Source organism: Armigeres subalbatus, chromosome 2 (assembly GCF_024139115.2).
Source record: "Armigeres subalbatus isolate Guangzhou_Male chromosome 2, GZ_Asu_2, whole genome shotgun sequence".
Classification (NCBI taxonomy): domain Eukaryota; kingdom Metazoa; phylum Arthropoda; class Insecta; order Diptera; family Culicidae; genus Armigeres; species Armigeres subalbatus.
In genome coordinates this window covers 235290313-235315705 of record NC_085140.1, presented here as the reverse complement: position 1 = coordinate 235315705, position 25393 = coordinate 235290313, and the positions used below count along the sequence as shown (strand labels likewise).

Genomic DNA, 25393 nt, shown 5'->3' with positions numbered 1-25393 from the left:
AGGCACGCTGCAATCGAATCACAAAAATGATCAAGGCCAGAATGGTGGACCTCAAAAATAACGACTTCTCGAATAAGATCCGCACTCTCCCAGATTATGCTAAGCCATTCTGGAAAATGACCAAAATTCTAAAATCCAAGCCTCGGCCCATTCCACCTTTGATCCCGCTAGACAATAATGGCTCTAAGGATCGCTTGATAACTCCTGCAGAGAAGGTCGCTGAAATAGGTCGTCACTTCGTCAGCTCACACAATCTTGGGCAGAACATCGTCAGTCCACACGAAGCAGCCGTCAACGAGCATGCTAACAACATCCATTTGATTCCCAACGACTTCTCGGAGGAGTTGGAGATCTCAGCTGACGAATTGACGGCCTATATCAAATCGTCGAAGAACATGAAGGCCCCAGGCTTCGACAGCATCCTGAATCTCGAGCTCAAACACATGAGTGCTCTGTTCTTTGAGCATCTCTCGCTGATCTTTAATCAGTGTCTCCGGCTCAACTACTTCCCATCGTCCTGGAAGTCAGCGAAAGTCATCCCCATCCGGAAGCCTGGGAAGGATTCTTCCTCCCCCAAAAGTTATCGACCCATCAGTCTTCTCTCAGGGTTATCCAAGCTATTCGAAAAAGCTATTCATCATCGGTTACTTGAGTCTGCCGAAAATCTCAACATCTTGCTCGAGGAACAGTTTGGTTTCCGACGCGGTCGGTCAACTGTACACCAACTGACTCGAGTTACCAACGTCCTCAGACGGAACAAGTTTGTCTCTAAAACATCCGCCATGGCCTTACTCGATGTCGAGAAGGCATTTGACAATGTATGGCATGATGGCCTGGTGTACAAACTACAACGCTACAATCTTCCCAGCTACCTGGTGAAAATCATCAACAATTACCTGTCGGCAAGGACATTCCGGGTCTCAATCAGCGGAGCGAGTTCCAATGCGCACAACATCGTCGCAGGCGTCCTCCAGGGCAGTATCCTCGGGCCCCTGCTTTTCAATCTGTTCACCTCCGACATGCCAGAACCTCCAGAAGGCGGCATTCTGTCTCTGTTCGCAGATGACACCTCCATCGTCTACAATGGTAGAGTGATCAGAGCGCTAGTGGCAAAACTCCAACGAGGCCTGGATGCCCTGACAGAGTACCTCACCAGCTGGAAGATCTGTATCAACGCGGCGAAGACCCAGGTCATCATTTTCCCCCACTCCAAATCCCCTAAACTTGTTCCGCCTGGGGACTGTAAAATCATCCTCAATGGCACGACTGTGGAATGGGCCAATGAGGCCGACTACCTTGGCTTGACCCTCGACAGTAAGATTATTTTCAGGCAACAGGTTGACAAAACGGTGACAAAGTGTAACGTCTTGTTGAAACTACTGTACCCTTTGATCAACCGCCGGTCGTCATTGTCCCTGAAAAATAAGCTTGCTGTCTACAAGCAAATCATCCTCCCTGTGATCGAATATGGCATGCCGGTCTGGGAGAGCTGCGCTAAAACCCACCACCTCAAACTTCAACGGGTCCAAAACAAATTCCTGAGGATGATCCTCAACACCCCTCCCAGGACAAGAACATCCGAGGTTCACCGTCTGGCCGGAATAAAAACCTTACATGAACGCTTTGGTGAGTGTAAAGAAAAGTTTAGGGTCCGTTGCTTGCACTCGGACCAAGAAGCGCTTAGGGCGCTAGTTCCAATCTAGGTTATCAAATTTTTATTGTAAATATTAGTGTACATAGTAGTTAGGTTATCAAATTTAAAAAAAACACACTAGCGCCTCCTGAAGGCCGTCATGATACATTATATTTTAAAAATTAAGTAGAAACATAAAAATAATAATAATAATCTTCTTATATATAAAAATGAAATGGTCTGTGTTCGTATCCGCATAACTCGAAAACGGCTGGATGGATTTTTTTCATTTCTTCAGCAGAAACATTCGTTATAGTTTCCGACGGGTTTATATGATATTTCCTAATGCGAAAATTACGAGTAAAGTTGAGCAAAACGTGAAAAACTAAAATTGTGATTCCTATGCGAACTTTGCATGGGCAGTTCGGAACGCACATTCTCGCCTACTATGCAGGACAACGTCTGCCGGGTCAACTAGTAATAATTAAAATTGAAGTTGGAGGGCCAAGCCGGCCGATCACTGTACATGTCAAAAATAATTGTAAAACAAAAAATGTGTAAATAAAGAAGAATTTTACTACTACTACTACTTCTAGCGCGCGCGATCCATTTTGTTCGAGATCGGCATCAGTGGCTGGCAGTCGTCGGAGTATGTTGCGTCCAGTGGATTGCGGTGCCAAGCATCGGCATCAGTGGTGCTCGTCGGCGTATTGTTGCAGAATCATTGTCACGTGGCCTTCATCAGCAGTACTGAAATTTTCTGTAAATCGTCGTAAAGCATCGAGTAGCAGATGTGTATTGAAGCGCATGAACCGGTCCTTCTCAGGATCAGCATTTTAAATGGAAGACAATGGATTCGTGATGCATATTTTTACAGGAACAGAAAATTTGATGACAATGACAATTATGGTAGCATCAGTGATGGCCGTCGTCGGTAGCTGCTGCAGTGTATTTAATCGCCGCGGTAGCATCTGTAACCATTTTGCATTGGAAAGTTAAATTTTATTGCTAGATTGTGCTTAATATTTGGAAAAGCGCATTCTTATGTGTGATTTTCTGTCGCATCTACCTACCACAGGGGTCAAGAACGACGCCATCCAACTTTCCACAGTCACAATGAGATTGTGCTTAGTATTGTGGTGAAAATTTCTCTCAATTAAACTTGCTTTTGTATATAATAGTGCACTAAGAAAAAATTGATATGAAAAGTGAAATATTCTCGCCATATTCGAACAATCGGTTGGTTAGTAGTGGTAAGGAGCGATTCAAATATGACGTCCACTACTTTTTGAGATTTTTGAAAGTCCTCCCCCCCTTTGTACTGCCTCCCCCCCTTGTAACGGCCTCATTGAAAATAAAACAAACATTTTCTGATGAATCTACTTCATTGGATATAAGAAAGCTGGGAAAGCAGCTCAGAACTCAGTTAATGATTGAAAGTGTACTTTTCTCGAAGTTCTCAACAAGGTTTTAAAATCGTAAGTCGGTTCTGCTGAAAACCCCCGTTTGAATTGGAAAAGAGTTGATTTGAGACGAAATTTCTTTAAAGTGGATTATGGCGATCCCAACGACATCAGTGATGGCCCTCGACGAAGGTTGCTGTAGAAAATTTATTAGCCGCAGTACCTTCTGCAGCCATTTAGCGTTAGCCAGTGAAATATTTTCTTCAGATTCGGAGAACCGTTTTTTCTGGTTTGGTTTCTCGAAAGATGAAAAAAATTGTAACCAACTTTCCATATAGAAATCTTGAACCGATTTTCACGCAACGAATAACATTTGAAAGGTGATAAAGTCTTGTTGATTACTATTGAATTAAATAACGATCGGTCATTGCGTCCAAAATTTATAAAGAAAAGAGTGAACCAAAGCGTAACTGTACAGACTTCTCAAAACTTACACTAATTGTCCAAATCATAGTTTACTCATAGTAAAATCAAAACCTTCTACGGAGGTTTTACGATGGCGTGCAGCCCAAACAGCAAACGCTGACGGGAGCGACGAGCAGGGGCAAAGATATTCACCTGCTGTAGAAAATCGGAAAGCCCATTCGATTGCTAATTAAGTCAAAGGCGAAGATTGTTTGCAGAAATATGCGTCGTTTTCGTGAAGACTCCAATGGTATTAGCGTCGTAAAGCGAAACGAAGGAAACAATGTTGAACTCTTCCAATTCTAGTGATGTGCGTTTCTTGGTATGGTGCCCAGACTTGCACGCCATATTCTAGAATACTTCGAGCAAGCGAGCAGTACAGTACCTTCAGCGTCACGAAACTCGGATACGATGCGACGAATAAAGTGAAGTACAGCGAAAGCCTTTGAGGTTGTCGTGGTAATATGCTCGTTGAAGTTCAGCTTGCTGTCCATACGCCAAGGTCTTTGATAAATGATACTCGTTCCAGTGTTGCATCGTTTACTTACATCGCTTATTCAAAGCTCAGCTGCGTTCGACTTTTGGTAAAACTTATAACCTTGCACTTAATTGCGTTCATTTCCATCCCGTTCGAAGTACACCAACTAGCTATGCCATCGATGTCGATAAAGAGCGGCACAGTCAATCAGTGTACTGTCTACACGGTAGATTTTCAAGGCATCGGCGTACATTAGGCGATGGCAGCACAGACGGCAACTAAGATCGTTGACAAAAATAATGAAAATAAGAGATGTGGCGAAGCGGTTTGACTCAGTGGTATACAGTCTTGAAGAGTTTGGCAGAATCGGAGACGTCGATGCTAGTTTCGTCACCGAAGTATATATCCAGAAACAGGAAGGATCTGATTTTATCGCATCTTCAACTCCAACTGCGGAGGACCTTGTCAAAGGACACTCCTTTGTCTAGCGGTAAGACGCGCGGTTATAAAGCAAGACCATGCTGAGGGTGGCTGGATTCGATTCCCGGTGCCGGTCAGGGCAATTTTCGGATTGAAAATTGGCTCGATTCTCTTGGGCATAAAAGTATCATCGTGTTAGCCTTCTTCTTCTTCTTATTGGCATTACATCCCCACACTGGGACAGAGTCGCCTCGCAGCTTAGTAATCATTAAGCACTTCCACAGTTATTAACTGCGAGGTTTCTAAGCGTAGTTACCATTTTTGCATGCGTATATCATGAGGCTAACACGATGATATTTTCATGCCCAGGGAAGTCGAGACAATTTCCAATCCGAAAATTGTTTAGACCGGCACCGGGAATCGAACCCAGCCACCCTCAGCATGGTCTTGCTTTATAACCGCGCGTCTTACCGCTAGACAAAGGAGTGTCCTTTGATAAGGTCCTCCGCAGTTGGAGTTGAAGATGCGATAAAATCAGATCCTTCCTGTTTCTGGATATATACTTCGATGACAAAACTAGCATCGACGCATTTAATAACTGCTGCGAGGCGGTAATGTCCCAGTGGGGGATGTAATACCAATAAGAAGAATAAGATTCGAGAAGGACGATCAACAACGGACCAGATGTTAACTCTGCGACAAATCTGCAATACATTCCGGGAATACAACTTGCGGACTCATCATCTGTTTGTGCATTTTAAGGCAGCGTACGACTCAGTGATATGGAACGAACTGTGGCAAATAATGCTACAACATGGCTTTCCGGCAAAGCTTATTAGTCTAATTCGTACGACACTGGATTGATCTAAATCGAGCATCGAATATCGAAAAACAATCGAATATCTGATGAGCCATACGATTTGTTCGTGACGTTAGATGAATTAAAGCAGGGCGATGCGTTCTCTAACCCGCTATTCAACAAAGCTCTGGAAGGGGTAATTTAAAATGAAAGAGGCTTGCGTGCCTTTTAAATGGCTGATCATGAACTCTGTCAAAACTAAGTACCTGGTGGCTGGCAGAGAACGTGGCGGTGCAAATGGTGATGGTCCCGAGGTGGAAATGGATAAGATGCGATTTGATGTTATCGACGGCTTCATATATCTTGGAACACTCGTTACAGGTGATAGTGACGTTATCCGCGAGATGAAAAGACGTATTGCGGCTGCACGTAGGACTTTCTACGGTTTGCGTAGCCAGCTAAAATTTCGTAGCTCACAGACATGGACCAAATATTGTTGATTCATCCAGTTGCTTTGTACGGCCATGAAGGCATTGACGTTGAAAGATGCAGACTATCGAATTCTCGGAATGTTTTGAAAGAACATTCATTTAATTTGATCTGTCCATGAAGCAGGAGGTTCATGGAATACCAGACTTCCTTCGTGCGGAGGTCATACCTCCATTGTTTGCAAGCAAATACGGGCACGCCAGCGAGGAGAGAAGCTTTTACACAGATGGGTCAAAAATGGATGACTCCACTGGTTTCGGTGTTTTCAACGTTTTTCATAGCGCCTACTTTAAGCTCAAAGAGCCTAGTTCCGTGTATACTGCTGAGCTAGCAGCTGTATACTATTCACTCGAACAAATCGCATCCCTACCTCCTGACCACTTCTTCATCTTCACCGACAGTCTAAGTTCCTTGGAGGCTGTTCGGTCAATGAAACCGGTTAAGCACTCAGCGTATCTTCTGAATGGGATACGAAAAGCTTTGAGTGCCTTATCACAACGGTCTTACACAATCACCATGGCTTGGGTCCCTTCTCATTGCTCGATCCCGGGAAATGAGAAAGCGGACTCTTTGGCTAAGGTGGGCGCTATGGAAGGTGATATTTACGATCGGAAAATCACCTTCGATGAATTTTTCACATTAGTTCGTCAGGAAACCTTGAACAGCTGGCAACATAAATGGACAAATGGGGAGTTGGGTAGATGGCTGTATTCAATTCGCCCGCAGGTATCGAAGCGTCCATGGTTCAAAAAATTGAATATGGGACGAGACTTCATTCGAACCATGTGTCGTCTAATGTCCAATCACTACACTTTAAACGCACACCTTTTCAGAGTGGGACTCTCGGAAAGCAATCTCTGTGTTTGCGGAGAGGATTATCAGGACATCGATCATGTCGTGTGGGCGTGCGAGGAGCATCGTGGCCCCAGATCTGCGCTAACTGAACATCTCCGGGTCCGAGGAAAACAACCGAAGCCCATTAGGGAAGTGTTGTCGGGCCTTGATCGAGTACATGTCCCTGATCTACAATTTTTTGAAAGTTGCTGATGTAAGACTGTAATCATTGTCTGCCCATTCCCTTGTTCCGTTAGGATACGGCAGGCGTGAAGAATGTTTTTATAGAAGTCGATTTGAAAGCGAGCGGAGGGCAATATTTGTGATGGCACATATCACACGACCTTCCTTCTGCCAAGCTCCCGTATGAAGGGGGAGGGAAGAATATCAGTGTGGAAGCTGATATATCTCCACTGGCAAAAGGAAGGTGGTTTGACTTGCTCATATGCCATCGCGTGCGGAAGGATTTGCTATCGACGAGTACTGTCTCCAAATTTCTAATATGACATCAGCATTTAGTCGAATAGGATTTTTATTGCACAGTTCTGTTTTCTCATTGCGTCCGTCTCGTCGCAACCAACTTGGCTGCCTCGGAGAGAACAAAGCAGAGAAAGGCACTGCTGCTGTACCGTCGACCAATAACAGCTGAGTTGATGGCATATGAGCAAGTCAAACCACCTTCCTTTTGCCAGTGGAGATATATCAGCTTCCACACTGATATTCTTCCCTCCCCCTTCATACGGGAGCTTGGCAGAAGGAAGGTCGTGTGATATGTGCCATCACAAATATTGCCCTCCGCTCGCTTTCAAATCGACTTCTATAAAAACATTCTTCACGCCTGCCGTATCCTAACGGAACTATCAATTCTATACTTTCGCCTCTAATGCTATCATGAACATGTACGTCCATGTTTGGAAGATGATATTAGCATTTCCATATCATTGTAAATCGTTTAACTTCACGTAGAAGTAACACACACGAAATCATTAATTTTGACTTTTTAAATAGTTGGCAGATGACTGGGTTCCGTGTGCTGGTTTTGAGAATGATGGCCAACTGGGCGTGGCTTATAACTCGTTGTCGTTGGCTAGACTGTCGGCTTCTTGGGTGCATGTTCGATCATGTTCACAACGATGGGGTGAGAAAACCAAACACAAACGATGTGGTGTGTGGAGGGAAAGGGTAGGCATTAGGCTGGTACCGGAGCCGATATTCTCGCGGTGGCTCGATGATGGTAGAAAGGGGAGAAGGGTCTCAAACAAACTGTTTCACGTTGGCGCGAACATACTCCCCGCCAGAAAAGATGTTGCACATATGGGTGAATGGAATACTCTCGGATAAATTGATATTGTTCAAGGGGATCAACAAGGCATCACAAGGAATTTCAAAATACACGACTGCAAGTAATTCCATCCATGTGGGGATAAAATTGAATGTTATTCAGCTTCAGTAATATAGGATTGATTACAAGCAAGATTAATTATCGTTACTCAAATGTTAAATAATATATGGGTAATAAAAAGGGTAAACCTTCACACAAATATTAACAGGATCTATTCAGATTAAATCTTAAGGACACAGTAGCTAACAACTTTTGAAAACACAGTAGCTAAAGGTGAAGTGACCTGTAGCGTTAGTGAGGCTTAATAAAAATAAATTTAATTTCTGGAGAGGTCAATCGTGAACACATAAACACAAGATCAATAAGGCATAGATAATTAAATTGATATGACTGATACTAGAAATAAGAAAATATCTAGTTAAGCTCAGTATCACTCAGACGATCTTCAGGGTAGAACAATGTTCTCAAAAACTTAAAACTTGCAATCAAGTGGATTAGCCCAATATCAGTGGCGGACAATGGGATCCAAAAGAATCAGGATAGGAACACACCACAAATCGAATGGCTGACTTCTCTCACCTGTGATACATAGCACGCTTAAGACCTCCTTCCTCGGGTCACTGGAAAGCGATTGAACACGATGCATGCTCGCTGAGATGGACTCTCTCTCTCGGTGTTGATGGATGCTCCATCGGGTTGTTTTTTCTGCCATGGGTGTGCAATACTTCGCATGGCAGTGACTACGTTGACTGGCGACGACTCCACTGGTTTTCTTACTGGCCATGCGTTCACCGTAGCTGCTCTCTGGATAGGGACACCTCTCATCTCCCAACGTTCTCCGGTTGACATCAGGCTGGGCTCCTCCATAGGAAGAACAATGGCGGTGTTCGGGAAATGCTTGCTCATTGGATCCATTACTACACGGCATCTGGTGGAGTTTGGGGACGACTTCTTCAATGTGTGTATTTCGTTTAACTTCGTAGATAGACCACACAACGGATAGTCCGCTCTTGGCACTGGTTGCTTCTCGAGTACCACAATATTTACGGTTGCTAACCAAATTGGCTTCAGATAGATACTGGCTGAAAACATCTCGTTCTTGAAATAGGCTTTGGACGACTTCTTGAGCTTCGAATGGATTCCGATTGACCTACGTAGCTGGGGAGCACTCGGGAACAGGTTGAGAACCTGACGAAACTTGTTTACACTTGGCGGTGGCTTACGTATCGGACGGGTTCTGGTTGATCTCACTGTAGGAATATGCAATGCTTGACGGGTTCCAGCAGACATCCGCAGCGGCCTGATTATTTGAAGCATCGTGGTTGTTTCGGCGGGCATCGGAAAAGCTCGGACTACTCTCTGCTTCGGTATTGGATTCCAGAAAATTGCTCTCGAAAACCACTTTGGCACTTGATAAGAATCGATGAAGATCTCACGTGGGAACTGCTTCACTGCTGGATGGTATATTGCTGGTATCATCGACGGCTTGATTCCAGTAGGCGTTGAGACAAGGAATTTCGGGATGCTCCCAGTAAGCATAGGAAATAGTTGCACTTTTACTATTATTACTGGCGTTGATATCGATTTCTCCTCTAGACAGTTTATTGTTGACACTGCACAGGAATGCAGAATCAAAAAGGCTTCGATTGGCACAGGATCTTTCTTGTTATCGTCTACGTTCGGTTTCGATTCACTGGAACTGTGGGTTGGCAGGCACTCATCTTCAGACGGAATACACAAGATGGCTTCAGAATTTCGATCCACCGTCTTCACAATGGTTGAATCATTTTTGGCACAGACTTCGGATGGTTCACTTGGTTGGTTGTTGCTTCGACCGTTGACTTCAGTCGGGTTTTCCTCGAAACGGTCGACTTCACGGATTGCTTCACATTGCTTGCACGAATTGGCTTGGTTCTTCTCGAAGAAAATGGTTGTTACCTCATCATCGCTGGATTGGTTCTTGGATTCCGGTGCATCCCTCTGCTTGGATGAATCGGGATTGATGATCTCGGCTTGACCATTCACAGGTTTCACCACAGGTTTACTCACAGGAAATATCTTCACATTGGGTTTCTTTTCACATGTTAACTTCACGGATCGGATGGGGCTGGGATTCGGGTGAAGTAGAAACTCGATTGCCTTCTCTACTGACAAAGACGTGCATGGCCTCTCCATGACGTCTGGCTCCGGAACTGAATGGATTCTTCTTCTGGATTCGAAGCAGGATGCTTCGACACGATTGGACTCGGAGGGGCTTCTTCCGGTACACATTACTTTGGAACGGTTAGTTCCTTTCTTAGGAGTGCGTTGGCTTTCAGATTGCTGTAGTTGTAAGCATGTTGTGTGTGATGCAGCAAAATCTTCCCTGATAGTTGGCGTTCTGATGTGATACCTCATATCAGTGGCGGGTAAGGACTCCAATAATGTTTCCACCAACACACAGCAAACGGTGTGGATGTCGTCGAAATGAAAATAGTTTTCATCCAACTCACCATATCGTTCTGGAGGAAACAAAGCTAAGATTTCTCCATACAAACGGTGATAATCGTCATAGCATAACTGTATCTCACTCTCGTATTTCTTCACTTGTGTTAGGCTTATTTGATTGGTACCATTTGCTTCACTTAACTGCTTCTGGATTTGCTCCACTTTTGCTTCGACTAGATCGCGTTGGGCGAACAGCCCTGTAACGCTGTCCATATTGCACAGGAACACACACGCGCGCGACACACTTTCGGATTGATATTTTCGTTTCACTTTTTCTCGCACTTTCTACTGCCTTGGTCACAACGTCTTCTCTTTCTCCACCATTGAAGTCGCAGAAAAACTATTTTAATCAACTCAGGATCGAGCTACCGGAACAGGAACAACAGCAATCGTCTGGCTACGACGGCAATGCTAACTGCTATCGGCAATAGCAGAGGTAACGGATTGTCTCAATCGGCTGATTGACGACACACTGCTGCGGATGCAGCTCTCGGAACACTGGCACTGGATCCTCTGATCCGGTTCGATTGGACCAATGTTTGGGCACGAACTGGGCTGGGCAGCGATTCCTTCCGGATGAAGGGTGCCGGGATGATGGCCAGAACCTTCGGTTGAAGGAACGCCGGGGCACGACCGGTAGCTCGACGGAAAATTAGGGTTTAATTAACTCAAGCCTTCATAAAGGCTGTTGCTGGCTTCCTCCGGTGGATTGAAAGACGGGTTGTTTTCACTTAGGCTATATTTTTCTTCTTGTTGTGGACTGTACAATGTATGAAAACTGAATGAATGAAATTTTTGATTGACACTTCTTAAATAGTTGGCAGATGACTGGGTTCCGTGTGCTGGTTTTGAGAATGATGGCTAACTGGGCGTGGCTTATAACTCGTTGTCGTTGGCTAGACTGTCGGCTTCTTGGGTACATGTTCGATCATGTTCACAACGATGGGGTGAGAAAACCAAACACAAACGATGTGGTGTGTGGAGGGAAAGGGTAGGCATTAGGCTGGTACCGGAGCCGATATTCTCGCGGTGGCTCGATGATGGTAGAAAGGGGAGAAGGGTCTCAAACAAACTGTTTCACGTTGGCGCGAACAAGGGGATACATTTTAAAATGTAATTTAATATGTTTGTTTAACTTCAGTGATACGATTATATAAGAAGGATAGAAGTGCGTGAGTTTAGCATTATTGTGTAGTGATTAACAACTTCAAGCAATAATTGTATCAATAACTGTGATGAATTCCAAGTAGGTGTTTATTTAATGATACCGTTTTGTAAAAGTGAAAATACTCCCTTCGTCACAATAAAGGGCAAAAGTCTAAAATCTACATTTTTTTTCTATAATTAGATCAATTAGGAGTAGAATACATGGCTGAATAATATTGAGTATTGTGCGAGATAAACGGGAGACTTTTTTATTAATCATAAACCTTCCTTCGGCGACAGTATAAATCATCAGTTTTTTATATAGTGTGTCGGGAATCGGCAATGTGCCCAAGTAGCGATTTACCCTATATCGCAACAACTGTAGTTAAAACACTCATTATTTATTTTCCGCAAAGTTATTAAAAGCCTGCACGAATAGCAAAGATATCTCTTCAGCAAAAGAAAAATATGATTTATTCATGTGCGACTCTACAACAATTTACCCTCTCCAGTTTCCCTTCCATACAGTTGGACAGAAAACTTTCCTTATCAAATTGATGACCTTATTTCCGTTTCCTAACATCGGAGCGGGAAACCCGTCACTTTGCCCGTTCAGGCCAGCTCGCCATTCCATTCTTTTTAACATTTGTGTAGTTTTCCTTCTGCATCCTATGTTCGCTGCCGTAATCAAAAGCTCTTAACTAAAAAAAGAATACCAGAAGACTCTCGAATGCCACGTTGTCGTCCTCGTCGATGATAAACCGACAAAAGTTGCCCAAAGAAATTAGCTCAATTGTTGTCTGCTACATTTCCTCGGTATCGACTCGCCCGATGCTGTATCTTTTATCCTTGAAGTGTAGTTTCTTTTTCCCCTCCCGTGAGATGGTGTTTTGCTTTTTGTTCTTCAAGAATAGGGAACAGCGCAAAACAGGAAGCGAAAGAAAAATGTGTTGTAAATGAAAAAAAAAACTTTTTCTACGGTCTTGCAAAAAGGAAAAATGATGAAAACATTCGAGAACCTTTGAATGAGCAAACAAAATAGGCAGAAGATAACTTATGCTTCTTCGCCTGACCTAGTTCGCCGTGGGCAGTCAGTGCAGTCAACCCACGTGAAGTTGAAATGTTCACCTGCCTTCGTCGGAAGCCGTGGCATCCAGATGACCATCATCAGCGCACTATGGGAACATTTTTCTATCCCACTATTCTCCTGGTGCTGAGCAATTTCAGCCATCATGATGAGGATCCTCCTGTCGTGAAATGGCAGTGAAATCAATCACCCAGCAGTGTGTACATCATAATTTCTTCTCCATCGTAGCGTGAAACTGCCGTCGACGCCTGCCGTTTGAGCGATGACTTGCCGGAAAAACAATCAAACCGGGTGGCGATGAAAAATGAGCTCCACTGCTACGGGGAGGACTTACCCGTGCTGCAGCTGCTGGTCGGCCACTTCTACTAAAGGAACGGCTGCATAGCTATACACTAGCTGCAGGAGTTTGCCCTCAGAAATGGACGAGGTAGGGAAGAGCAAACAAAAAGAGGTGATGGTCAAGTGATAGTGAAAGGCATAAAGGTAGAAAGATCATCTTCCGAAACACGAGAAGAGTAAATGGGAAACATCAAGACAAAGTGATACATCACAGCATAACAAGTGGATATCAGGGAGACGGGGTGGCTAGCTGGGACCATTCTCAATTTGAGTTTTCTTCCTGCGGTGAAATGGGGGTAAATAGTGAAGAGATTTTTCACGCTTCGGGAGTCGAGCTGTTCTCAGCTTTTATTTTTATTGTTTTGTTGTTGGTTCAAGAAGTTTTCTTAACATTATTCGTTTTTAATGCTGGGGTAGTAAAAAACAGAAATAAGAAATACGGTGGAATGAGACAGATAACTATGATTTATTCACATAAGGTCAGATTTTTCGTGTATTTTCGGAAAGGTATAAAAAAATCACTGTAAAAATAAATGTTATGATTTCCAGATCTTAGCATCTTTTTAAATCAAATATATTGGTTCAAACTTCATTCTCGAGATAATAGATCGCTTACTTTCCGGCTCTAGTTGAAAACAGCCACTGAACCACTTCGGTTACATCCTCAGTATAATGTATATGCATGCAGTACTCTAAAATATGACCAGTAAACAAAATGCGGCATCTGCTCCTCAGATGTTCTGCGATATTACTTACAATTAGCGCGATCATTGCGATGTAATAATTGTAACAATCTGAAATTTTGCTAAAGCTGGAACGCGTCAGATTCTAATTTGCATTCAAAGATCTCAAGAAAGAAGACTCAGTAACCATTTATTAATTCAATTCGAATTTTATTGCTACCTTTTATTTTTTGCGATGGATTTACACAAAAAAATACTTTGAATTTCTTCGCAAAATCTATTAGAAACCACTTGAATTTCAATCCAGGTTTGTAAAATAGATATTTAAAATGTCAAACCTATCATAGCCTTGGAAAATACTAATTAAATCTAAAAGAAAACTAATTTAAACAGAAAATCTTTCAATTTCGATCATGATCTTTACGATGTCTCAAGTTGATGTAACGATGAACAAATTAAGTGCCTACATAAAAAATGAAAACATAAAATCATCAATGAAACCCTTCCATACGTCTTCATAGTATGGCGCCTCTCACTTTCTGCACCTCTTAGATGTTAATGATATAGATATACGAACATGAATATATCATTAGACCCCACTTGATTCAGATGTTGGCTTAAAATGTTAGATGTTTTCTCCACGTGCTATTTGAAAACAATTAGCAGAAAACAAACCGTTTTACATTAATCTGTTTTCTCTGCATCTGTAGCAGCACACTTCAGGGCGCACGAATAACAAAAAGTAGCATTTTCCTCTAATCTGACTATTCGTTCCACCACCACACTGTCCGTCCCCCCGGCCTTGACAGTGTTTGTGCCTGCTCTCAGTTTCTGCTATTCCCCATCCAGAGTTACATGGCCGCCTGACTCACTACTGCTCTGGTCCGATCCATCTTTCCTCCCGAGGCAGAGGCGACATCAACTTGTAAAATGCAATATTATTCTTTTAGTGCTGGCTTCCTCTCTTGGCATTCGCATGTGATTCAATTCATCTACCCTCGCCTGTAACGCAACTCTTTCCTTTCCGCCCAGACCCGCAGTTTAGCATTTAATGCTATTTTGGATTATTCATTCCGAGCTGCTACATGAGAGAATGGCATCCAAGGCGGTTTTCCACGACGGATAGTTGCTGGGTGGGAGGCAGTATGGAAAAAGAATTACCCTGGCTGGCGTCTTCTGGTTAATAATGTTTGTGTTTCTTAATTTTTCTTATTCCGCTTTCGGTTTATCTCGGTTCAATCAGCTCGGATTTTGGCGGCTACTCGACGTGTGCCCCATTCATTTGGAGGAGGGAGTAAAGCTGGCCCATGTCGTCACGAGAAGTGGCACTTCTTGGTGAAGCAAACAAATAGTAGCAGCAACGATGGTTTAAACAATGGCACGAGCAGCTTCCACGGGTACACACTGTTGGGTGAAATATTCAATACTTATTATTTAAGCCATCAACAGTTTCGAGCGAAATGGATATTATGTTCGGCAAATTTTCCTAATTTTAGTTCTGGATGCCCATGAAAGGTTGGTGCATTATTCATTATAAATCGTTTGCAAAGGTCGTAAGGTAGGTAATTATAATGTGCTGCTTCAAATGAAAATTGTAAGCTGTATTTTGGCAACGAGCGCTTCCAATATTGTCCAAAAAAGTGTTGGTCGTGTTTTTTACGTAAACTACGTCTAAGGGGAAGGCTCGGATACAGGGTGTAAAACGAAAATTTCCAAATTCAAGACTATCACAAAATAGAATTTCGATTTATTTTCGAGATATGCTTATCAATCGATTCGGAAACTCTCCAGCAATTTGCCAAATCCATTAAAATTATTGAATTTTTGGGAAATTCCATTTTTCCATACCCAGTAAAAAATCCAGAACCAATCAATCCCGTTCATGCATCCACTACATAGCGCGCTACAATCAACTTTTCAAGTAGGGGAAATGACGGCTTCGGCAGGTTTTGTTCCATCGTTAGGGGGTTTTTGTTTACCAAAGTTTGTCAAATTTGGCTACAGTATTCTTTGATATGCAAAGTTAAGGCCAAATTTGAGCATAATTAGTTATAGAGATCCCCCTAACAATAATAGAACAATTTCCTCTATTATCTATTAATGAATTAAGCATGTTGTAAGAATCTGAGCGGTTCCTCCCTCAGTGCTGCCCTAGAAGAAAAACCCAAGAAAAAGTAGAAACATGGAAATGTGATATGACATGATATAGGGTAAAATGCCCAATAGTGGGGCAATTTTAAACTTGATGTCATAATAACAAGTTCTGCATCTCCCATCCTTGTTACACACCTAAAACACTTAAATACTCGACGTTATTTGTCGATAGCAACATTTCAAAGTCTGGCCGTACAGACTCTATAGAGGTTTATGAAAATTAGTTTTATGTCTATTTAGATGGGCTTTATTTTCACTATATCTATTTGGTGTTCAATGGCAAATGTGATTGTATTGTGCGTTGCTCCGGTCAACACAAGGGCGATCATCTATAGTTTGCAGTATGCATGTTTGCATGCATTGCGTTTTCGTCTTTGTATCATCGCGAATATGGCGTCGTTCAAAAGAAATAATTAGTCGCTTACCAAGGCGATTTCCAATAGATTTCCTTCCGAACCAACATACTATTTCTTCCCAGTGCGCTCATGGAGATGCAGAGGATTCCGCGGTCTCCTGTAGCAATGAGTGTCGAACTAATTTTCCTTCCCATATTTTAATTGACTCCAAGAACATGGACGGCGTCGTTATTGGTATTTTACTTCTTACTTATGGATCCTGTACACCTCCGGTGGTGCAAAGGGCCGACTTGAAAGATCTCCATCCTGAGCGTTTACTGATTCTATTCTTTCTTCATGTGAGGTTAAGTAAGGCGACCATACAATGCTACAATACTCCAGTATGGATCGTACATATGAAATATATAGTGTTTTGATTGTGTAGGGATCCTGAAAGTTGAAACAGAAGCGCTTGATAAAGCCTAGCATATTATTAGCTTTGTGAATGATTGTGTTATAGTGATCAACAAGAGTTAGTTTTGAATCTAAAATCACTCCTAAATCCCTAACTCTTTCACTTCTTTCTACAGTTTTGTTTCCTAGCACAATTTGTGTATTTGGTGTTGTTCTTTTTCTGCTGAATGATATGATGTTGCATTTCTTTACATTTAGTTGCAATAGGCTTTTACGTCGGATCCTAGGCAGATCATGCCGATGTGGTGATGGCCTGGCTGGCACTTGAAAAAGTTGTTTGAAGTGCTCGAACCAGCGTTTCAGATGGTCAGTTGGGTCGGTCAATAACTGATCATTCGCGTCTTTCACAAGCATCGTTGCATTTTATTTTATTTCATTTTTTTTTTTAACTAATTTTATTTGCTAATTATCTAATACATGCATTCATCTCTTAGACTAGGTGTTCCGTGTTTTCTTAACACTATCATCCTTAATTGCTATGTTACGCTTTTAGTTATTATTAATACATTTCAATTGCCTCTAGCAGTTAGAATTTTTTCCTCTGGTTGAATTGAACCATGTAGGAATTACAATGTTTTCTACTTAAACTAAACTTAACCTATTTTATACTAAGGGTACAAGGAGTTAATCGTTGCAATAGAAGATTGCAACGATTTTTGTCTAAAATTGGAAATTATTTTGTTGGACATTTGTTGCAATGTCTCAATATTAGAAATTCTATGAAGTTCATTGGTACTATACCACGGAGGCAACTTCAGAATCATTTTCAAAATTTTATTTTGAATCCTCTGGAGTGCCTTCTTTCTGGTATTGCAGCAACTAGTCCATATTGGCACAGCATACAACATGGCAGGTCTAAAATTTGTTTGTAAATCAAAAGTTTGTTCTTAAGACAAAGTTTTGATTTTCTGTTTATAAGTGGATATAGGCACTTAATATATTTGTTACATTTGGCTTGAAGGCCTTCAATGTGATTTTAAAAGTTAATTTTTGATCTAGCAGAAGTCCTAAATATTTAGCTTCGCTAGACCAATTAATTGGAACCCCATTCATAGTGACAATATGTCTGCTAGAAGGTTTCAAATAAGAAGCTCTCGGCTTATGTGGGAAAATTATAAGCTGAGTTTTGGAAGCATTCGGGGAAATTTTCCATTTTTGCAAGTAAGTGGAGAAAATATCCAAACTTTTTTGCAATCTACTACAAATGACACGAAGGCTTCGCCCTTTGGCTGAAAGGCCCGTGTCATCTGCAAACAAAGATTGTTGACACCCTGGTGGTAAATCAGGTAAGTCAGAAGTAAAAATGTTATACAATATGGGCCCCAGTATGCTGCCTTGGGAGACACCAGCCCTTACAGGTAATCTATCAGATTTAGTATTCTGATAGTTTACCTGCAGTGAGCGATCTGATAAATAATTTTGGATCAGTTTAATGATGTACAGAGGAAAATTAAAATTCATCAATTTTACAATCAAACCTTCATGCCAAACACTGTCAAATGCTTTCTCTATATCAAGAAGAGCAACTCCAGTCGAATATCCTTCAGATTTGTTGAGCCGAATTAAGTTCGTAACTCTTAATAACTGATGAGTGGTTGAATGCCCATGGCGAAAACCAAATTGCTCATCAGCAAAAATAGAATTGTCATTAATATGAACCATCATTCTATTTAAAATAATCTTTTCAAACAGTTTGCTTATTGAAGAAAGCAAACTGATTGGGCGATAACTAGAAGCCTCAGCCGGATTTTTGTCCGGCTTCAAAATTGGAACAACTTTGGCGTTTTTCCATTTATCTGGAAAGTATGCCAATTGAAAACATTTGTTAAATAAATTAACCAAAAAGGATAAAGAGCTCTCAGGAAGTTTTTTGATAAGTATGTAGAAAATACCATTATCCGGAACTTTCATATTTTTAAATTTTCTAGTAATAGATCTCACTTCATCCAAATTAGTTCCCAACGAAGGGTCAAAAACATTATCTTGGTTGAGAATGTCTTCGAAGCTTCGTGTAACCTGATCCTCAATTGGACTAGTGAGACCTAGACTAAAATTATGGGCACTCTCGAACTGCTGAGCAAGTTTTTGAGCCTTTTCGCCATTTGTTAATAAAATTTTATTTCCCTCTTTAAGCGCTGGAATTGGCTTTTGAGGTTTTTAAGAATTTTGTTAATTTCAAAAGGGTTTCGAACTGGGATCCAACTTCGAGACATTATTCTCAAAGTTGGTATTTCTCAGAATAGCGAAACGTTTTTAATTTCATTTTGCAAATCTCGCCAAATAACTTTCAACGCGGGATCGCGAGTTCTTTGGTATTGCCTTCTTCTCACATTTTTAAGACGGATCAGTAGCTGAAGATCGTCGTCAATAATAATGGAGTTGAATTTAACTTCACATTTCGGAATTGCAATGCCTCTGGCTTCGACAATTAAATTTGTCAAAGATACGAGAGCATTATCAATATCACTTTTGGTATCGAGAGGAATATCAACATAAAAATTCCTATCGATATACGTTTTATATAAATCCCAATCAGCTCTATGATAATTAAAAGTAGAGCTGATTGGATTATAAATGGCTTCTTGTGAGATTTCAAATGTCACAGGAAGGTGATCAGAGTCAAAGTCAGCATGAGTTACCAATTGGCCACACAGCTGACTTGAATCCGTTAAAACTAAATCAATTGTAGAAGGATTTCGACTGGAAGAAAAACAAGTTGGTCCATTGGGATATTGAATAGTATAATATCCCGCAGAACAATCTTCAAATAAAATTTTACCATTGGAATTGCTTTGAGCATTATTCCATGAACGGTGTTTGGCATTGAAGTCACCAATTACGAAGAATTTTGATTTGTTGCGAGTCAGAATTTGAAATTCTTTTGCTGCCCATTGCATTGAAAAGGCAAGTAGGCTGCAATGAAGGAAAATTGTCCAAAATTTGTTTCAACAGAAACTCCCAAGGTTTCAAACGAAGAAAATAATTTATTTTTGATACGTCTATTAATGACAATGGCGACCCCACCACAGGCGCTGTCAAGACGATCATTTCTGTAGATAAAATAGTTTGGATCTCTTTTAATGGAGAGTCCTGGTTTTAAATTCGTTTCAGTTATAATGGCAATATGCACATTATGAACTGAAAGGAAGTTGAATAATTCATCTTCCTTACCCTTTAGAGAGCGGGCATTCCAATTTAGAACTTTCACACAATTATTTGGATCCATTGAAACGGAGTCCGATAACAATTTTTTGTGTGTACTTTATACCAACCTGAACAGCTTCAGGAATTCAGGAATGGTATTTGCTTTGAACATTGCATCAATCATGTGATGCAATTGTTCAGTTAAAAAATCAAAATCGGAAGCAGTCATGCTACCTGAATCGGCAACATGACCGTTATTTTCCGTTGGGACATGGGTATAAACCTCATTTTGAGAAGAGAAATTTGGTCTACCAGCAGCGATGTTTGCATACGTAGGTACATTGGAAAAATTGGAATTTACTGAAGTGCTTGCTACCCGTTGACGAGCGGCAAAATTTGTTTGAGAATTGTGGTGGGTATGAATTGCTCGACCGGTAACCGGTTTCGAAATTTGAGCGTTTGAAAAATTTCTACCCGTCGAATCTGGGATCCGATTGGAATTTCCCGTCATCAATTTTGCACGGGAATTCAAAACTTTTTTGCGTGAAGGGCATTCCCATTCATCGTTGCATTCATCTTCGCCCCGCTTAAGCGTCGCGAGATATCGTAGAGGAGGCGAATATCCCCGGTTGCGGCGGCTCTCTCTCCTTCGTCGGTCAGAGAATCTGCCCACGCTCGCTTGTCCCGTCGACATGAGCGTTTTACTTCCTGCTCAAGAGCCGCGTATCGTTGACGGGCTAAGACTTTGGCTCCTCAGGTTTTCGATCGCTCTATCGCGGCTTTGGCTTCTCTTCGCTCCTCTATCTTCCTCCAGGTCTCAACGGTGATTCATTGTTTTCTCTGGGTTCGTAGTTCGCCCAGATTGTTCTCGCTGGTGGCGATGAAGGCATTCTTGACTGCGGTCCATTGTTCTTCCACGCTGCCACCTTCCGGAATATCTGCAGCACGCGTCTCCAGTTCTTCAACGAAGGACCGTTTCACCGTGGCATCTTCCAGTCGGCGTGTGTTAAATCGTCGTCTAACTCTTTCCTCCTGCCGACGAATCCGCGCAATGCGCAGGCGTATTTCGCCGATGAGGAGGTGACGATCAGACGCGATATCGGCACTACGGTTATTCCGTACATCAAGAAGGCTCCGTTTCCATTTTCGGCTGATGCAGATGTGGTCGATTCGATTTTCTGTAAAGCCGTCACGGGAGACCCACGTGACCTTGTGAACCAGTCGATGAGGGAAGAACGATCCCCCGATCACCATTACCACAAAATTCTGCGAACAGCTCTCCGTTTTCGGTCATTTCTTCGAGACCATGGCGTCCCATAATGCGCTCATGGTTCGAGTTGTCGGATCCGATCTTCACATTGAAGTCGCCCAAACAGATCTTGATATTACCCTTCGGAATTCTATCTACGACGGCATTGAGTTGACTGTAGAAGTTCTCTTTGTCTTGCAGATCGGCAGCATCGGTTGGCGCATAACATTGGATTATAGTAAGGTTTCGAACCCGTGTTCTAAATCTGGCAACGATTATCCTTTCACTTATAGGTTCCTACTTCATAAGCGCAGAGTGTGCCTGAGCGCTTAGTAGGAAGCCAACTCCGCGTTGCCGGGGAGCGTGTTCACCTCGTAAACCAGAGTATAGCAGAACTTGTCCCGACGGCGTTCTGTGTTCGCCAAAGTTTGGCCAACGGACTTCACTCAGTCCCAGAATCTCAAGCTTCATGCGGCGTGCCTCATTGGCAAGTTGTGCCAATTTACCCTGCTGGGCTAGGGTTAAAACGTTCCATGTTCCTATTCGTGTCCGTTGTTTCGCGCTGAGAGTCGTCGCCGTAAAATCAGTCCGTATTCTTTCATTATCGGATTCTCGAACAAATTGATGTTTCGGGAACAGTAGGTTGTTGGCCCAAGGTTCCCCATCCACCGGGATGGGACTGCCATCTTAGGTATAGCTTCCGGGGAATAGCATTTCATACTCAGCCGCTGGATGCCAGAACATACGCTGTTGGAGCCGCACCTCCTTGGTGAACAGACGCTCGATCAGTCAGGTCAAATTTGTTTAAAGTCCCACCTAACATCAGGACTCACGGGCCCTCCTTAGCTGTGCGGTAAGACGCGCGGCTACAAAGCAAGACCATGCTGAGGGTGGCTGGGTTCGATTCCCGGTGCCGGTCTAGGCAATTTTCGGATTGGAAATTATCTCGACTTCCCTGGGCATAAAAGTATCATCATGTTAGCCTCATGATATACGAATGCAAAAATGGTAACCTGCCTTAGAAACCTCGTAGTTGATAACTGTGGAAGTGCCTAATGAACACTAAGCTACGAGGCGGCTCAGTCCCAGTGTGGGGATGTAATGCCAATGAAGAAGAAGAAGAAGAACATCAGGACTAGGCTAGTGCGCTTTGAGCGGCACACGGTCGCTTTGATAGGGCCTGCTTGGGGACACATGCAACTTTTTATAGAAGTTCAACAGAGCCCACTGTCGAACCCCACAACATCCTAGGTAGACCCCACAGGACGCACCCTCTCACTCTAGCTGATGTCAGAAGGAGAACAGTGCCCAGGCTGCACCACTAGCTAAGTACGCAACCCTTAGCTGGCGGTCAATTGTCATCGGAAGACCCGTGGAAGCGTGAGTATTGGAACTTGTGACTTGTGAAAACATCAGATTATCACAAATAATTCGTACAGGAGTGTATACTCTGTTCTTACCCACTACAATTGAAACGAACTACAAAGAAAAACAAAATGTAAATTTTGAGATTTCATATCGTGTCCTAAGAAATGTAAAAATATCGATCATTCTTTTGGGTAGAAAAGTGACAAAATTTGCACACCGTTTGGTCAAGAAAAGTATATACAAGAAATATGCGACGTTAGTATGTACGCTTTACGATGAGGGTTTTGTAAAATGCTCTAAGCAATACATTCCTTTGCCTCTGGAATAATTCTAGTTGGAAGAGTTTAATCGAGGTCTCTCCACCATTCTCGATTGCGTGAGGCTGAATCCTAGTTGTTGGTGGCTGAAATGCTACTCTCTTGTGGTACGACTTCGAAGCATGCAATTCGACAGGAGAGCAGAGAGTTATCTTCCATTTAGTATCGTTCGGAATTGGGTCAATCTCGAAGCATTTGTCTATGAACGTTGTTGAAAACTCGGTGTTAAATGATAACTACACTATTCGAGATAGACTGAATCTCTTGTCGAGTGTTTACCCCTCCAGCTATAGTTGTTTTGCTGATAACGAAATGCATATCGATTAAAATATTCCAGTTGGCTGCCGAAGGCACCCGTCGTTAGCTAAATTAATTTATGATCATTCCACCGAGTCATGTTTCCAACCCATTGGGACTTACAAATGCGTATCGATTGAACAACAAGTGGACCATTAAATGTGGAAAAACGCATATCGAATCACACAGATGGTTGCTTTTGCTAAAAAATACCTCGCCGGGCGCCGGGTTGCCTCCATGCATATTACCAATCACTTATCTAGCAATCATGCAGCCGTTCACTTTTCCGCGGCAAAATGCACATTTTTCGGCTAAAGCATAAAACCTTGTTTGTGCAAACTTGCCGTGCGTGAATTTTCCTCACACGATGTAATCTCCACACTTGAGGCAATCCCCAATCAGCAGCGAACGAGGGGATGATGTAGATATTTGCATACATGGGGGGCAATATCGAATCTCCCCGGCTCGTATAGCGATCGATATACGTCGTCGTCGGTTGGCCGGATATGGTACGGTGGATTTTTCGCTGGATCAACGCAAACTGAACCGGAGCACATCAAGTGGAACTTGTATAAACATGACCGTGCATTGCTGAGTGGATATCACTTACCGGAGCAACACGAAGCGCTATCGCTACAATCTGCAGGGAGATTGAAATTTTAAAAATCAATCACGTTAAAAGTCGATAAAGTGATGCGTTAGAGGTGTTCAATGGCCATAATTGTGCCGTGTTGTTCTGCAGAGTTTCATTAAAACGAAACGCAGGGAATTCCCATAACACAATTCAGAGTACATTATTATTGAAAAATGTTTATCCTTTTGCTGTATTGATTTTTCTACGGACCAAAGAATGATTATGTTACATCAGAATATAAACTAACTATTGAACTACCTTGATAGTATGAGCACAAAATTGTTACTCTTGAACGTTCAAGTACTTATCTACATAAAGTGCATGACTTTGGCATGGAAATGCTAGTTATTGTATATGTGTTTTGTTACTTTACATATTAACAATAAATACGCAACACTTTCTTTCTTAGATTATATGTATGTACTGTACATTCTCCACTGGGATAGTCCCGCCTCCCAGCTTAATCTTTATTAGGCACTGTTACAGTTTTAAATTGTAGGGTTTCTGAACCAAGTTAGCTTTATGCAATCGTATATCATGTAGGAGAACGGTTCGGCACTTCATCCTATTGCTCCAATTGTCATCCCATTAAAAACAAAGCAATGAAAAGGAATTTGGTTTGTTTCTCATTTTTGTGATTTTTTCACCAGTAAGCACGCCTGTTAGCAAAAAGAAGTGACGAGATTGGCGCTGTATTTCTTTGTTTTACGATGAGATGAATATATGTTCCGTGGGATGGAAAACCTATTACTAATCCGAAGATACTTTTATGCCAAAGGTAGTCAACCCAAAGCCGAATCCAAGTAGACCGCGAATCGAAACCAGCTTCCATATGTATTGCCGCCTCTTTTTTCCAAGGGAAATTTGACTCAATTTCCCTCAAAAGCGGGATTACTATGAGTAGTCCCGCATTTGACAGAAATAGAGTGAAATTTTCGTGTGAAGCAAAGAGAGGCGGTTTTGCTTTGTAGCCACTCATCGCACTAGGCTAAGAAAGTATACACATTCTTGGTAATTAAAAGACAAGAAAGCTATTGCGACTGGAAATACAAACAAATAAACATTTAATGGTCAATTGAATGAGATTGAATATTATTACCTAACGCAGTTTAAATTAATTTCAATCTGAAATGGCAACAAGTTCATTTATAAGTTGTGTTTATTTTTAAGTTCCAAATGTGTGCAGGAAAATACATTTATAAAAAAATTATAAAAAGAACAAAATATTTTTATTTGTGTACATATTTGCAAAGGTAGTTTTGAGTATATATGTTGTTTTTGACTAATCCATACATTTTACCTGAAGTTAAAAACCGCATGAACGTTTTGCAAAGGTTTCAATAATGAATCTCCATGTAATACCTGAAAGTAAACAAGACACAGAAAGTTTGTTATTATTATATTAAAAATAATAAATAATGATTAAAAAATTAAAAAAAATGCTTTTAAGAAATAATCTTAAAGTGATTTAACAAACGGGTGAATACACATCCCATCGGCTATTACTTTGCAACATTTTATTAAAGCACGTTATTTTGTGTATCAAAATACTTTGCTAATAGCTGTCGTTATTTGCCTTTCTCATCCTTGAGTAATTCGTTGAATGGCTAACATTATATTCTATTGTTGAACTTGAACACAAATGCATTCGTTATGGGTGTTCAAAAAAGGGAGGATTTCAGACCTTCAACATTTGGCGATGCCTCACAATTGATTTTGAATGACAATTTGGAGTTTAATGATTCATCTTCTTCTTCTTCTTCTCCATGGCTCTACATGCCAACTGGAACTTGGCCTAGCTTTTCAACTTAGTATT

The 25393-nt window shown here is 41.8% G+C and overlaps 1 protein-coding gene across 1 annotated transcript in view; it reads right to left on the bottom strand.

The window, feature by feature from the left end:
• LOC134211909 (mucin-2) overlaps positions 1-24916 on the bottom strand; it is a 358556-nt gene extending 333640 nt beyond the window's left edge. Inside the window, exon 1 of the mRNA XM_062689292.1 lies at positions 24878-24916. The gene's annotated coding sequence lies outside the window, so the exon portion shown is untranslated. The remainder of the gene's footprint in view (positions 1-24877) is intronic.
• Positions 24917-25393: the final 477 nt, after the last annotated feature.